We start from the raw sequence: 16,431 nt of genomic DNA, 5'->3' as shown, positions 1-16,431 counted from the left end.
CACAGTGAATCACACTGCAAACAGAGGACAGAAACTGAGCCTCTGTTTATGTGTCTGTGTGTGTGTGTTTTGTGAACGTGAATGTGTGCATGCTTTGAACATGTTTTCCATTCATATTTTGTAAACAAGAGCTTCTGTGTCTCTCTATGCTCTCTCAGTCTCTCTCTCTCTCTCTCTGTGTGTGTACACTGCTGCCACCAATTAAGATTACCTGACCTTCAGATGCACATACAGTATGTCACTCAATACACATACACAGCAGGGATCCAACGCTACATTTAGTCCACTGAGTCTCTTGCATACAAATGACCTTATTATAAGAACTAATCTTTAATTAATCAACAATGTAATTACAAATAAAAAAGCTTTTTATTATCTTGTTTGTGATTTTTGTTTCAAATGTGCAGCACACTTTAACACTGGGATCACACGAAAGCAATGGTTTGTCTCACTATGATTTAAAAAAAACTCCAAGTAAATACAATACCCGTACTGTATGTGGCTACTTAATAACACAGTGAATTTATTGCTCAGTGTGTAAGTAATTCTTTCACAATAAGGCAGCTAATGCATTGGGAAAGCATTGAGCTGTAACATTAAGACACGCACCATGAACCCTAACATACACCACATGCATGTTACAGTCTGCTTTGAAAGTGTAATTTTCATCCATGATTTAATGTGATCTAGCATTAGCGTGTCCTTGCCTTTCCCCTGGTTGAAGAGGACCAAAGAAGAAGAAGAATGGAAGAGCCTTTGCAAATGTAGTGCTGCAGATCATACTGGCTTCAATCAAAACATCAAAACATATCTACATTGTGAAGCATGGAGGAGGTGGGATGGGGAGGGGTGCATTGTTAAGGCTTTTAACCATCTTCTAACTAGGACTGTTTGACAAAGAGGACAGTGAAAGAGTGCTAGGTCACATGACTCGAACTCCACAATATATATGTATATGTATGTCTGTATATACAAATCTAAGAAGAATCTAACCACACATGCACATGTTTCACACATTCATCCTCCAGGTATTGCACAGAGGCCTCTCAAGGTCCTCGAGCAAGACTGGTGCACAGTTGCTGAGATACAGGAGAGCCACTCCTCTCGTACGGGAGAGACGAAGATGTGGATGAGAAACGCATTTATTGTTGTGAATCTCAGAGCAGCTCATACATATTTGAAGGCCAAACAAAGGACATTTTTTTCTATGTCTATCTTTCTATCTATCATACAGTACGATAACACATCCACCAAAACAAATGCACAATGTAGCTTTTATTTATATATTCACCAGTCACCTGAAAACATTAACAGGAAACGCAAATTATTCATGTGTATTTATTTATGAAAACATACAACTGTTGACCCTGCTGCAAAAGACCTGCACTGCACTGCACTGTCTGTCAGAGACTGCATTACATCAACTCTCTCACTCTCAATCTACTACAACATCTTCACCCCCCCTTCTTTTTTCACTTTCCCTGTTGTCCACACAAATGCAACCTTTATGCACACAAGCCTAATGCACAATCAGATAACACCCCCACCCTCTAACTCTCCCCACAGACTGATGCCACCCACCAGCCTCTCTTTGCCTCTCTCTCTCTCTCTCTCTGTCTCTCTCCACACAGTGCTCAGCTGCAGAGCTGGTCTAGACCTCTGCTTCTATAAATAGCAACCAGCACCCGTGTCTACCACTGTCAGCCAATTGTGCGTTGAGCAGCTACATGTACATCTCCACACACAGAGTGGAGGGGGGGGGGGGTGTGAATACCTGTCTGCAGTGATATAAAGTGCACCCAGATTGGCTTTTCATCTTTCCTCATTAGTAATGTACAAAATTACAAAATGTTCCAGCAGCACGCTTCAAAAGTTAAAAAGCACAATACTGTGTAATGTACGTATGAAGCTAAAAAAGTAAACACGTTTTTTGATGTGTAACCAACAAAGAATTCATATTTCCAGTGGTTCAATATTACAGAGCTGACTAAAAATGCATCTCATTGTCTGACAAAAAGCACACTCCACTATAGAAAATATGCAACTCTAAGTCTTGGCAGCCTATAGGCAGATGTACTCATGCATAAATTGATGGAAAGTGGGTAGACATCTCATGTCAATCCCATAATGCCATAATGCTGAGACTAGCAGTCTGTAAATTCCCAATTTCAAGTGCAACATCAGTAAAGACCTAATGAAACAGGTGCACATAAGTATCATACTCTGAATTGACCCTGATGCTTCTTGGATATATTTATCAACACAACAAGAAAATCACAAGGGAAGCATAGACCAAGGATAAATGGAGGAATGGATGAAGAGGCCACTTGTGATGTGCAGTTGGAAGCAAGAGCACTGACAAGTGGTGAATAATACATAGTAAGAGTGGTATGTGTGTGGACAGCAGAGGAAAGAGAAAATGGAAATGATGGGAGAAAAAGGTCCCAGCTATGATGGTATGTTGTCTCAGATCCTATTTAAAAATATATATTTATGTATTATTTTATGTTTCTTATGATGAGGTCAAATTTTTTTCCTGCATTGCATGAATAAAAAAAAGTTGGATTTTGTAAACTGATGGTCATCATATTTAAGTCACAGCAGCAGCAGCAACCTTATAAATATTTCTGCCTGTATAATGTGAGCATTAAATGTTAAACTGTAGCTTCAGGTTAGCCCACAAAAAAATGGCTCCTGGCCTGAATACACCTATGTCTTTAATAATCCTGCAGCACACGTTGCATTTTCACTGCTGTTAAAAAGGGTTTTCACTAACCCTTATCCTTCTTTTGTATATGTCATACTGGTGCTTTGAGATTCATAATGCAATCAACTTTTAACTTCATTTTAAAAAAACAAAAACCAAAACAAATGACATGACATAAGCCAGTAATTTATGCAACTGTAAAGTGGCAGATGAGGTACACTGAAGACTGCTAGCAGTTCTGCTATCTACCAGGTTTGAAGTGCTTGTTTGAGTAGGCTATGGAAAGCCAGAACGGCCAAAAATGCACAAAAAACATTTCCTGAAGCTACAAAGGGCCTACTTATTGCCTTAATGTCGTTGTGGCAATTCACACGAATCATCATCATCATCATCATCATCATCATCATCATCCTCACCATCATCATCATCATCACCACCATCATCATCATCATCATCATCACCATCATCATCATCATCATCATCATCATCAACAGATTTCCACAATATATATATATATATATATATATATATATAATTTTTTAATGTAAACTATGCATCCATATAGCATCCACAATCTACAGACACTGCAGTGCAGTGATTGTTACACATATCTTATATTAACTGTAAATAGCAGAATGGCTTGTTAAAATGAGGTTTTAATTTCATCAGGAAATGGAAATAGTAAAAATTAATCAATAAGTGTATTAATGTCTACCATAGACAATGTGACAAAATAAAAGTCTGTAAAGGTATCTTCTTAGTGTTCACTATGCTGTAGTGAAACAAAGCAAGTGGAGTAAACTAAATTATGGACACTGCTACCCATGAGAGAATGCTTCATGGAGGCCAAAATGACTGCCTATTAAACAGGAAATGAATGAATGAACAAATAATTTGGTGATTTTGGACACAGCCTCAGGCTTATACCCTTCAACAATTCAAACAGCAGATGTTTTTAAAGACTGACAGTGCATTCCAATATGTAATGATCGGTTTAATTGGTTTAAAATAAAGCAGAAATGTTGTATTGGCTTTCTATAATTGAACTGTATCAAGAAATGGATATATTTTGACAGCAGTGATAGATGACACAAAGCTAACCATCAACAACCGCAAGAGCTGTTTCCCTTTGTACCATGATATTATGGATTTTTATTTGACGCTGCTGTAGACTAGGAACTAATGACCTTATCAGGAAATGTAAACACTGATGTGTCTGGTAGATGTTTCCTAATTGTACATGATTACATCAACATCCATGTTGATGTAATCATGTGTGGAGAGTCTCACAGAGAGGCTATTCCAGATTGTTGAGTGAAATAATATTCTCTGCATAGAAGGGCATGCAGGGACACACACATCCACCCACTCTCAATAAATAAAAACATAGTTAAAAAAAATAAGAAAAAAAGAATTGAATGGTACTTGTACCATTTTTATGCTATTGCTATTATTTTTTCCTCTTGTCCATGCAGGTTTGTTTCTTCTTTAGATCACCAGCTAATCATGCTCATAGTACCTGTAGCCATTCAGTCTCTGTAGCTGTGATTGTGGCTGCATCACACTGAGTTTATAACAAACGTTTTAAACTCCAGTATATATACTACAAAATACAGAAAAATATCCAATATGTATCACAGAAAGAGGACATTTAGGACATAGGACACATAGGACATTTATGCAAGATATATTAAAACATATGTGAATTTATTAGCCAAGAGCATGAATGTAACACATACTCATTTAAGAGAGAAAAAAATAAAATCACACTATTGCTTTAATTCATAATACTCATTAATTTCTATTATTGAATACAAAAGCTGAGAAATATTGAACTCAAATTCACCTTGACTGATTGTGGATGAATGCAGCCCACATATGATGGGTATTTAACATCTCACTGGGAGGGTTTCAGTGTTGCTATGACAATGCCTTATGCAAATGTATAAGGGCAAATCAACTCTGAATTACAAAACTGGCCCTTCTTGGTTGAATCATCCGGCACATGTGCTAAATATAATCATGTCAGTGATGTCAGAAAAAGGAAAGGCACAAAGAATTTTTTTTTGTAAATTTGAAAAATTGTTGCTGTATTACTTGAATTGTGATTGCAGTGTTAAAGTTTGTTCAGTGCAAGATGTTACTGTAGTTGCATGCCCTTGTATTAGCAATGAGAAACCATCTATTACTGTCTGCACAGCATGTCGTATTGTATTATCCTATGAACTCATCGCACATGCACTTTACTCATGTTATATGTTGCCCTTGTGCATAGAAATTGTTCATCTGCATCACCCAGGTGTTTTTAACATCTGTCCCCTCTGGCTAGATGTCAAGATGAGAGACAGCAGTGCAGAGAAAAGTAGAGTTCACCCGTCACAATCATCCATTCCAATTTATTTGACTTTACAGAGTCAGGGAGCCCATCAAACAGAGAGATACATGTGGCTTTCCCCCACCGGTGTTTGAAGGGAGATATTTTGAGGTTGCTCTAAAATTCCTTTGATCTAGTCGGTGGCTGCCCAAAATAAAGAAGAGGCATAACCGAAGGTGGGGAGGAGAGAAGATGGCTAAGGGGGGTGGAGTGGATGAGGAGAGTGTGAGGAAAAATACAGGGGTTACAAAACACAGCATGATCCCATTCATATCCAATCAGGCACACTATTGCCTTTTCAACCAATCAAGATAGATAGGGAAAGAAAAAAAAGCACCAGCATACATCCAGCATGTCTAAAATGTATACGATATATACATGATGACTGTGACCTGTTGCTGTTGGAATACCTAGAACATGGTCACACTGTGAGTGAGGTGACAAGCTGAAGTAGTCCTAGTACTGTTATACAATGGTATGTCGTCTATGCTGTAAGTGAGCAGTCTTGATTAAAAGTGAGGACTGGTATCTTGCAGCACACACAGTATAACAAGAAACATTTTGTCTTAACACTTTTTGAGCATCATGGCAGAAGTGAAAGGAATAAGTTTAGACTTGAGAAAAATAATTGTTAAGGTCTACAAAGCAGGAGAAGGTTTACAAGTTTATTAAAATGCTTCAAGTTTCATGAACTGGTGTGAGAGGTTTATCCAGAAGTTTCTAGAACGTCAAACAGCAGAACAAGACTGGCAGAGGCAAGCAAAACATTTAGAAGGTTCTGGAAAGGAAACTAGTAAGAGATGTGTCTAAAGAGCCGAGAACAACAGCCAAGACTCTAGTGAAGGATTTAACCAAGTCTGGACCCGAAGCATCAGAGAAGACCCTCACTAGAGTCCTGCACAGAATGGACTGTCAGGTTACAGACCAAGACAAACTCCACCAAACCAGACTGAAGTATGCCAGAGACAACCTGGACAAAGAGCACATCAGAGCATATCAGATGAATACAACTAGAGCTCTTTGATCACAGAGATGTTGACTTTGTTTGGAGAAAGAAAGGAGACAAGTAGAACTCAAAGAACACGGTTCATATGGTGGTGGCAGTATGATGCTGAGGGGAGGATTCAGAGTGTCTGGAGCTGTGGATCTTGTCAAGATGGAAGAATCATGGAAAAAGAAGACTGAATATCTGGAAAGAAAACCTATAGCAGCCAGCAGCAACACTGGGTCTTTGCTTTCTCCTCCAACATGACAACAATCCATAGCAGACGTCTCTTCTAGTGAAGAACTACGTCCAGGAGAGCAAAGTGAACAGGAAATATGAAGATAAACCAGTGATGGGAGGATAGCATAGCACAGAAATACATGGATAAACAAAATACAAGGTATTAAACACTATACATCCATGTATCCTGCTGATGAAGCCAAACAATTGAGGAACTTCCATTCATCACTGACTCTAAGGCTGATCTAATAAACACTTCCTCCGTGCTCCTACTGCATAGCACACAAATGCACATACACACAGCATCCAGCAAATGTGCGCAGGGTGAGAATGCAGTGTGAGAGCTCAGAAGGATGAAAAACGAATGAATGAGCCCGGATAAGCTTCCCTCTCTGCTGACTGTAGCGGCCTCGTTTGTATTAGAGCTGTGTGTGTGTGGCCAGACAGAACCGTGAGGGAGAGACGATACTACACATTTACTATACATTACAAGTATTTTTGTCTTTGTACATGTTTGTACTACTTGTACAAACATGTACACTACGTGTTTGCTCTTCTTAATCCGCTTCGTCACCCTGAACCTGCTGTGTAAATAAAAGTTCATTTACCGACAGGAATGTTCTGACTTATAATAAGATAATTATCTGGCAGCATTTAACATCATTCTTCACATTTGCTCCTTATTGTGAAGCACGTATCTCTTCAGAAGAAAGCGTGGGCTTGACAGCCACAAACGCATAATTTCTTTATGCAAGCACAGAGCAATCTTGTCTGCGTGTGTGTGGTGGAGATGATTGTTGCAATTGCAGTGCTGGGGCTCCTTGTCGTGCAGCCATGGGGTCAGAAAAGCAGCAATGTGTGGCTGCATTGTGTATGAGGTTTAACCTTTTTAACCACAGCAGCAGGCATGTCAGGGAATCAGTCAAGACATCAGCACCATGCCTTTAAGGCTTGGTGGAAAGAGTAGGAAGCTGGCAAAGTAGTCACATGATATGATGTACCCTACCCCACCCCCCAACAAAGTTTGTTGCGTTTTTAGGTATGTTTCCTAACATTGCAATCTGTTGTGTGCTCTGAACAGCTGCACAGTGAGAATGTTTTCTTTCATAGTTATTAGGCTGAAAGCTAATGTGGTTAGAAGTGCACCCACTCATGACACAGTGGCTCAGATGTGTTGCATGTTAAAAGTAAATCCACTCACTGGTTACAAATGCATTTTCTACATCAAAGAACCTTCATGAAGATTTAGCATCAAGGAGTTAACTGTAATATATGTAATAAAAATGCACAATATTGAATTTTTGCAGACATCTGTTATGCTAATGTTTTTTTGGAAGATTTTCAGTGATGCTATGTGCAAAATGCATACTGTTTTAGCCCAGTTAAAATGAAAGACAGGGAAAGGACTGATATAAAAATTAGGTTAGAGCCTGGATAATGACCCCTATCCTTGAGGGGGATCACGACGGAGAAGATCACTGACAACATCCATGACATCCCATGTTGACAGATCACTGAGTAACACAAATGTGCATTGGGACAGAGGAATGCCACAAACGCCAACCTCCACGGCTGAGAAAAAAGCCCATGTGAAAAGTGTCAAAAACTGCAATACACACCTGCAACCTCTAGGGGCTGGCTCCAAAAGAGAGTTAATCCCCATAGACTCCAATGTAAAAATGGCCAGCTTTACAGCAGAAATAATTTAATAAATTAATAATTTGCAACCTGCTGCAAAAACAGATTTGATCTCCATTGCAAAGTTTTTCTATGTCAATTGTACAGAACGTGAATTATATAATGCACTCTTAATTACATTGAAATTTTGAATAATTATTGGTTTAACTGTTTTGATTGACAGGCGGGTGCTGGCTCACAGCACGAGTTTCCTGCTGCTGGGCCTGCCTGTGCAACTCAGCTGCACTTCTGCTCCAACTGTTTTCCTGTATTTATTTTAAGCAGATTGTGAAGCTGCCAACGTAGCTTTTCACAGGAACATCACAACAACAGGTGATGTCATGGATTCTTTATATCCAATCTTAAATACATGTCTATGGTTATCCACCACAAATGACAAAGATGTTGATGAGAACCGAATTTAACACAACAAAGAACAGTTTGCCATTTCTAAGGCTGAGTTTCTGCCAGATTTTTACAGCAATTTGTAGACATTTGTACACTAGAAGTTCCTGTAGCACCTAGAGTCTGTAGCGCCTAAGAAATCCAAAGGGACTAGATTGAAAAAAAATCTAGAAGTGAGTCCTTCTACCCTTGTACCCAATATCCTCTTCATGTACTCCCTTGTGGATTAGAAACATCAAGAAGGTGAAGTTTTTCAGGTCCTTGAGACTCTTAAGATAAAAGGGACCCACTCAAAGAGAAGAGACAGGACCCTCTTGTTAGTCGAAGTGTCTTCTTTTTCTAATTGAGAACATATTCTTAGACACGCAGTAAGTTGCTGTGTTTTTTTCTCATGTTATCTTCCACTGACTGTGGAATGGGAAATACAGGAAAACACAACAGACAAAGACATTTTAATGCCCTTGCCTTCATGTAGTAAATTGATCTTGTGGAGCAACAGTGGTTTTAAGATGATTGACTTCCACCATCCGCCTTTACCTCAGACATGAACAATGATGCAGCCTTGGAAACATAAGCAATTATTATATGGAAAACAAATGAATGCTTTATGGATAGAGCCATTTGGGAAAGGGTAAGGCCTTAAAAAAGTTGGCAAGGGTGTACCTGATTGTAGCAGCCCTGGTTGCTTCATAAGAAAACAACAGCACATCTTCACCAGGAAAACATCAGGTTGATATATTTGTTGTCCCTTAAAACAGAACATGGGGTCAAATTTCAAGTGTTTATGGAGACCTGACTTCGCTGAAAATGAAGTGAATGGTTTTCCTTGTAATGTTATAAATTCGTGTTTTAAGACAAACCATGATCTTTACCTAATCCCTTACATCTCACCTTAACCAGTAGTTCTTAATTTATAACCCTTACTGCAAGTGAAAATGACTCATCGTGTCATGGTGTCAGGGACCTTCCTGTGTGAAGGTTTGGCTTGCACTCTGCACCACCACCATCCCCAACCCACCTCTTTTTATGGCTGTGTCGTTCCCATGATCAAAAGATGTTGGGCAATACAATCATATGTTTTATAGGCATAAACGTAACCATATGTGAGTCATATCTGGGGGATGTATTGGAAGCAAATGTGGTATTTTTGTACGGATGTGACAAGATGGGGATAAAGACTCAAAAGTTGCCAGGGGTGTAGCTGGCTGTTGCTACTCTGATTACTTTTTTCTTCATAAGAAAACCCAGCTATATTCAAATGGGAACTACGGGCCATAGAAAAAAAGGGGAATAACATGGGATTGCGCCACATGAGAGGGGGAAAGATGGAAAACTGAGTGAAAAGAAGGGCTGTTTGAAAAGCTCACTTGATTATATTTGCACAGCATGAGGTGAGGCAGGCAGTCTGCTGTCACTGAATGGACAAAGCGTTTTGAAAGCCCACACAAAATCAAGAGGAGCCTATTTCTCTTTTGCTCTCTCAAACACATGCTGTCACGCACAAAATGCAGGATGCGATATCATATTTTTACACAGATTCCTGCGTGTAGTGGAATGAGCTTATTATTCATGTCACACAAGCAAAAATATTTGCCCATATTTACACCATTTCTGGGAAAAAAAGTGAGAAAGGCAGATGATTCTGTGCTTTAGCACCACAGCACTGCTTGCTGAGCACCTGATATGCTGCACTTTATACACAATTTACAGTACATCTCTTCCACCTATTGCTCCCTCCTTCCTATCTTCTCAGCCTGACACCAACTCCTCCTTAATTGATCCCACACTGTGGCTTCTGACAGGCAGCCGACACATGGTAATGTGAGACTCGCTGGATGTCTACGCACTGAGTCATCACACCCCGTGGAGAGCTAGTGGGGTCGCGAGGTGATGTCATCCTTTCAGGCCCACATATCATGCTGTCAGAGGAAGGACAGGCTGAGGACCAAAACCTCTAACCTCTGCACCTCAAACAACAAAATGTTGTTTCTTCAACATTTTCACACCAAAATCATTTGTTAATAGTTTACATATAAACACACCAGAGGCGATGTCAGCCTTTAAATACTCAGAGTCTGATGAAGAAGGACAGAAGCGCTACGGTACATTTCACTTGTGCCATTACAAGTAAATGAACTAATGTAGTGTATATAGGAAGTGCTGAAGTATGTAGGCTAATGTTGGTTAACATGCCTCATCTAAACCATTCATCTAATTAACACCCTCAAACAGACGCGATGTGACTTGCGAACACACATCCTTACAAACCTTACAACAGTATGAGAAGCAATTTGACTAAAGATTGTCATTGTAAAGTCAGTTTAGATTCATCAATTTCAACAAGTCTGAGTTTGTCAGCAGGCTAACATGCTCACAATGGCAATGTTAAAATGATGCTACTGCAGGCAGGATTAACTAATATTAAGGAAAATTTGCTTAATATCAGAAAAAGCAGTAGTGATTGAAAAGTCTGTGTGGCGCAGAAGTCTTAAAAGTTGAGAACTCAAGCAGACGAAAAAAACTGCAGACTTATTATATTCATATGATCCACTGACACATGTGAACTTCTAGGATTAACAGCTAATTTAAAGGTGCAGAAAGAGTCCATCATAGGAACCTTATACCATCTGTGAAACACTGTGGTGGTAGTATCATGGTTTGGGCCTGTTTTGCTCACAGATATGTAACATTGAATCATTTTCTTAAAAATTATATATGTTAACCATATACATTATTTCTGTCTGTTTTTCTTTCACCCCCCTCCTTCCCCACACAGTATAAACAGAACAAACCATTGTCTCACTGTGAAGAGATAAATTATACAAGACAAGTCAAAAAAATACAGTAATTAAGTACAAATACATGTGGTACCATAAGATACATAAACAGCAATCTCAGGTATGATTGACAAATAAACATCTTAGACACAATGATACATTGCAGTCCACTGAATTTGTCCTACACCTCATGTATAAGATATCCAATATCTGCTTTTTCAATATGTTTTCCAAAGATTTTTGTCCTTCTCAGCTTTCAGTCACCACTTTTTAACAATTTTCTATACATATTGCATACAATTTTGTATGTGACTCTTGGATTTGTGCCATTTGGGTAGTTAGTGAAAGTACAGTATACAACAGAGAAATATTGACTATTATAAACACAGAAGGCATTTATTTAAATCTATATTAACACTAACGTGCCTGGTGTTTCTGCAAGATGGCTTTGAGTCCTAGCACAATGATTGAAGCATAACGTCTTAATCCTAATGGACATAGAAAGGATGTTTTTATTAAAAAAAAGTCCAATTTGAAATGTAATTGTGCTGCTGTTATGGGTAATCATACAACCCCTTTTGAGTTTAATCATTTATTAAAGGAGATTAGAAATGTGAATGGGGTCAAGATGTCCCAGCAGTGCACCTTTTAACAAGCTCAAGCTAAAACCTAATATAATGCTCAAGAGCTGCAGAGCTGAGGGCGGTAAAACATCTGTCAATTTTATATGTGCAATACTTGTAGTATAATTGTAATGATTCAAAGTTGAAAGTTGGGCCATCAATATATTAGTATTAAACGGTAAAACATCAGTGATCATGCTGCATATAAAAGCACTAGTTCAACTGCTTCAAATGTGCCTCTTAGAAATTATGCTTATACAATGACAGCTATAACTGCAAATATCTTGATGACATATTTTTTTCATTGCCAAAATATCTGTTTTCCACGATTACTGACTTCAGTATAGCATAATGGATTTAGCATGATCTAATTAAACTGCTTTTGTTGTCTAAACTGAATCATAGACAGGACTGAAGATGAGAGTACCAGCCTCTGGCATGAGAGTCAAATGACTAAACGCTTGCCATCCATCCAAACAACATCCTGGCAACCAGTGCCTTTCATAAATGTAGCACTTCATTCAAACAAAATGTTGGCTCTGAATGGAATCCAATCACGAAGCAGTGTGTAATAGACACTTCTTTACTAAATGTGAATAGTACGGTTAGATTTTTATATATTTAGATGGCCAGGATCTTTATGACTAAGTATAAAAGATGTTTAGTTGTATATCGACAAATCTTTTTTTGGTGTGGTCTGCAATGGTGATGACATCATTAGTATCATCATGAAAATGGCAACCACTGAGCTCCTTCTTTATTTTGGGACAAGAAACAAGAATCAGTCTAGTCTTTGGGCATCTGTGTTGGATTTTCCACAACCGGGCTATTGTCAACAAAAGACATCCAGAACAGCGTGCAGTGGAGTAAGGTTTGCCACTTAATGACTGCTGTTGTTGTTGGTTTTGCTATAAAAACACTTTCCAAGTGGTTATTATTAATTCTGTAAATATTTTTGAATAAGGCAAACAGCAAGTCATTGCATCAAGCCCAACCCACTGTAGATAAACGGTTATAATTGGTACAATAAGGTATGTACCAAGTGGACCTGGCTGTGAACATAAGGGATTCCAGACCTATGTCATGAATAGAATTTTCTTAAAGTCAATGGTTACGGCTGGTCTGGCTAGCTTGAGGATCAGAATAGGGCTATTGTGTTGGATCATAGACTGTATATATGTAACTATGGATGAAGCATCTGTGATGTCACCTGTTACCATGTTGTCAGCATCATTAAGATGCTTGCATTTTAACAAAACCACACAACAAAATCATCACTATAGCCTGGGGACTGTAGCATTCTCCTGGTGGAAAAGACTAGACTGCTGATTTGGCCTTCTTGAGAGACAGAAACTCAGTGTTTCCTATTTGAATTGTCAAAATTGTCCCTTGACATATCTAAAATCCAGGAATATGTAAGCCACTGAATATCATTTGTGACTAAAAAAAAGTCATAAACTTTAGTTAGAGTCATAGTCTTCATGGTGCTTAATGAATACGGAAACATTGAAATAGACTACAACTACTAGCACAACACTAGAGTGTTGATGAATGTGAAATAAAAAGTGACACATGCAAAATGAATGAATGAAGTGAGTTTCAGCACAGAATGCAAGAGTCATAGATTTGAGTAATTAATAGCGTCTGGTTTCCTGCTGAGCTTGGAAACATTACTAGTATGTCATACTGAGAATGTGCAGGCCAGGTAAATAAAATTCTTGTTATATTCCTGGAAGCAGACTGACGTAATAGGTACCAATTTGAGATGGAGCATGAAGCGATGCACCTGGCGAACAACTGCGTATGGTAGAAAATTGAGGCAGGCATCATCACACCAGTACCGGCAGCAGCTTGTAACACTCACACAGGACAGAACGGATCCATGATTCAAGCCTGCCAAATCCTGATACTGCCATCAGCATGAGGCGGCACAGATCAAGATTTGTTTGGATTATACAGAATGCTTTTTTTTTTTCTCCAGCCATAGTCAACCAGTCCTGGCTATCATCTCCCCCACTGTAGCCTTTTCTTGTAGTAAGCTAACTGTGGTAACTGTGGCCTGCTTTAAATTAGCCCGAAGGCTTTCCTCATGCAACACAATTTACAAGGCAGCTTATTATTTACATATTTTCAGCCCTACTGTCAACTTAAACTGCTGTGGTCATCATTCCCTCTGACCTCTCCCACTGTATATTTTTGCCTACATGACTACTATTGACATTTTATCATTTTAAGCCCTGTATTGAGATGTTGTTTATTAAAATCGCTGATGTCAGCTCTCAACATTAAGATGCAGGTCTCAGATTCAAGACAGGCAATGTGTGAGATCCTTTCAGGTCATAGCACATTGGACCAGCTTTGTATTCTCTTGCAGAAGGGGCCTGGGAGGTTACCAAACCAGTCTATATGTGTTTTGTGTACCTGGAAAAGGTGTATGACAAAGTCCCCATGAAGGGGAGGTGCTTCAGCAATATAGTGACCCTGGTTGGCTTTCGCAGGTTATGAGGTCCCTATACTTACTCAGAGGATGAGGAAAGGCGGTAGCAAGATTGATCATTGACTGGGGTCAGCCTCTGCAGTTATGCAGGTGCAGTTTTGTGCCAATGTGGTGAAGAAGGACCTGAGCCGTAAGGTGAAGCTCTCAATTTACCAGTCGCTCTTCACCCGCTCCCCTCACTTAGGTCTGGATTGTTGGGGTAGGGCCCAGTGTAGATTGACTGCTTCTCTGAACAAAGAAGAGCCAGTTGAGGTAGTTTGACATTTGGTTAGGATGCCTCCCTTTGGAGGTTTACCAGACACACGGATCTGGGATCCGGTTGAGGGATTACATCTCCAGGCTGACCTGGGATCAGTTAGGGGATCCCCCAGGAGCAGCTGGCATTAGATTTCGGCGTCTCTCTTACACCTATCGCTATCACGACTCTGATGGATTAAGCGATTTTTAAGGATGGATAGAACTCTCAGTGTAGCTTGTGTCAGCACTGAGCTTTTTATAAAGCAATAAAAAAGAGCAATTAACTTTTTTTTTTGTTGTTGTTGTTGTTGTGAGTTGCTGCACTGGGCTGAAAGATATAATGAGAGGATATTATATATATATATATATATATATATATATATATAGTCAATTGTCATATTGCTTAAATGACTGCTGTTTTGCATATATATATATATATATATATATATTGTCATATTGCTTAAATATCCTCTCATTATATCTTCAGCCCTTCTAATGCAATGCAATTATCTCGAGTGTCTCTCCTTTTCTATTTTTCACTTATTTCTACCTTTAAGCACAAAGTGAACTCCTTCCTCCTAATAGAAATCAATATAGTTTCAATGAGACTCCTCCAGGCTCCTGTGTGCTTCACATTTCCTTCTTTTACTCCTTCAGTCTGGCTGAGATTTCACCAAAAAACCTTGGCTATGAACACATAAAAAAATGCTGTATAATAAAAACAAAGTTGTCTCATCTTCCCACACTGTAAGTGAGGACAGAAGTCTTGACTAACTTGGAGAAGTTAGTCAAACACTCCTACACCATCTTGCACCAGCTTACAGGATTGCATCCCTTAACATTGACATTGACATATTCTACACCTTAACAAGTGTAGAATATAATATAATATATATATATATATATATATATATATATATATATATATATATATATATATATATATATATAAGGGAATGAATGGAAGCTGTGCAGGTGTGCTTATTTTAGATGGCGTGTTTGAGGACGCATAGTCATTTTTAATTCTCTAGAATTATATTACATTCAAGCTGAATGGGGGGAGAACTAATTTCTGCTGTGTGCAGCATGTTCACATTTTCTAGCTCACTGAATGACAAAAAGTGTCATGTGGAAGGAGAGGGGGAGTTTTATTCTTTGTGTGTATCAAACATTTGGCAGGAAGGAAATCTATCCACCAAAATGCGGACTTTATTCCATTCCTTTCAGAACTTTTAAAAGCTTTTTCTGAAGAGATTATGAATGGAGGTCAATGTGACTATTAAGAATAATTACTATCACATTTATGAACCAATACTCCATCCCACTTTACACCCTTGTCTGCAGTAGGTAAAATAAATGTAAAAAATAAATGAGTAATTTCCTCTGTCTCTTCTTTATGGCTCCCTTTTGCATACAAACCTGCTTTATCTACAGTATAGCAATGCGTTAAGCCGCTCAATGAGGATGGTGCAGCTTCCTGCATGGGACCAGGCAATCGTGCTGTTCTCTTCTAGCAATTTCTCCTGCCTGCTATATAGTGCTCTGCAGCATCCTTTTTCAGCTTGTGAATCAACCTCCCTCCTCAGTCTACTCCAGCCTAGCCCCTAGCACCCCCCTCCTTTTTTTTTTTTACCAGTGCCACTCTACCCAATAATAACACAGCTCCTCAAAACAACCCCGTTTCTCTTGGGTTCTCAATGAATTATTCACAGCAGCAGCCAAAAATGTACCCCCTCCCAGTTTTCTTTAAGAGTGAGGAATAATCGCTGCAGTCAGCTCATGGAAAATGGGCTGCATGGGCGGCAGGAGAGGCTATAAATACTCCCCACCACCACCACCCTGTTAAGCACCCCTCCCTCATTCTTTTCCCCCTCCATCCCAGTAAAAGCGCATCAGCTATAGGACAGTA

The 16,431-nt window shown here is 39.0% G+C and overlaps 1 protein-coding gene across 2 annotated transcripts in view; it reads right to left on the bottom strand.

Moving 5' to 3' along the window:
- Positions 1-16,431, bottom strand: part of stxbp5l (syntaxin binding protein 5L) — a 160,573-nt gene that overhangs the window by 143,123 nt on the left and 1,019 nt on the right. The window lies entirely within an intron of this gene.

Source organism: Parambassis ranga, chromosome 21, assembly GCF_900634625.1.
Source record: "Parambassis ranga chromosome 21, fParRan2.1, whole genome shotgun sequence".
NCBI lineage: Eukaryota > Metazoa > Chordata > Actinopteri > Ambassidae > Parambassis > Parambassis ranga.
This window is presented reverse-complemented; position numbering and strand designations above follow the sequence as displayed.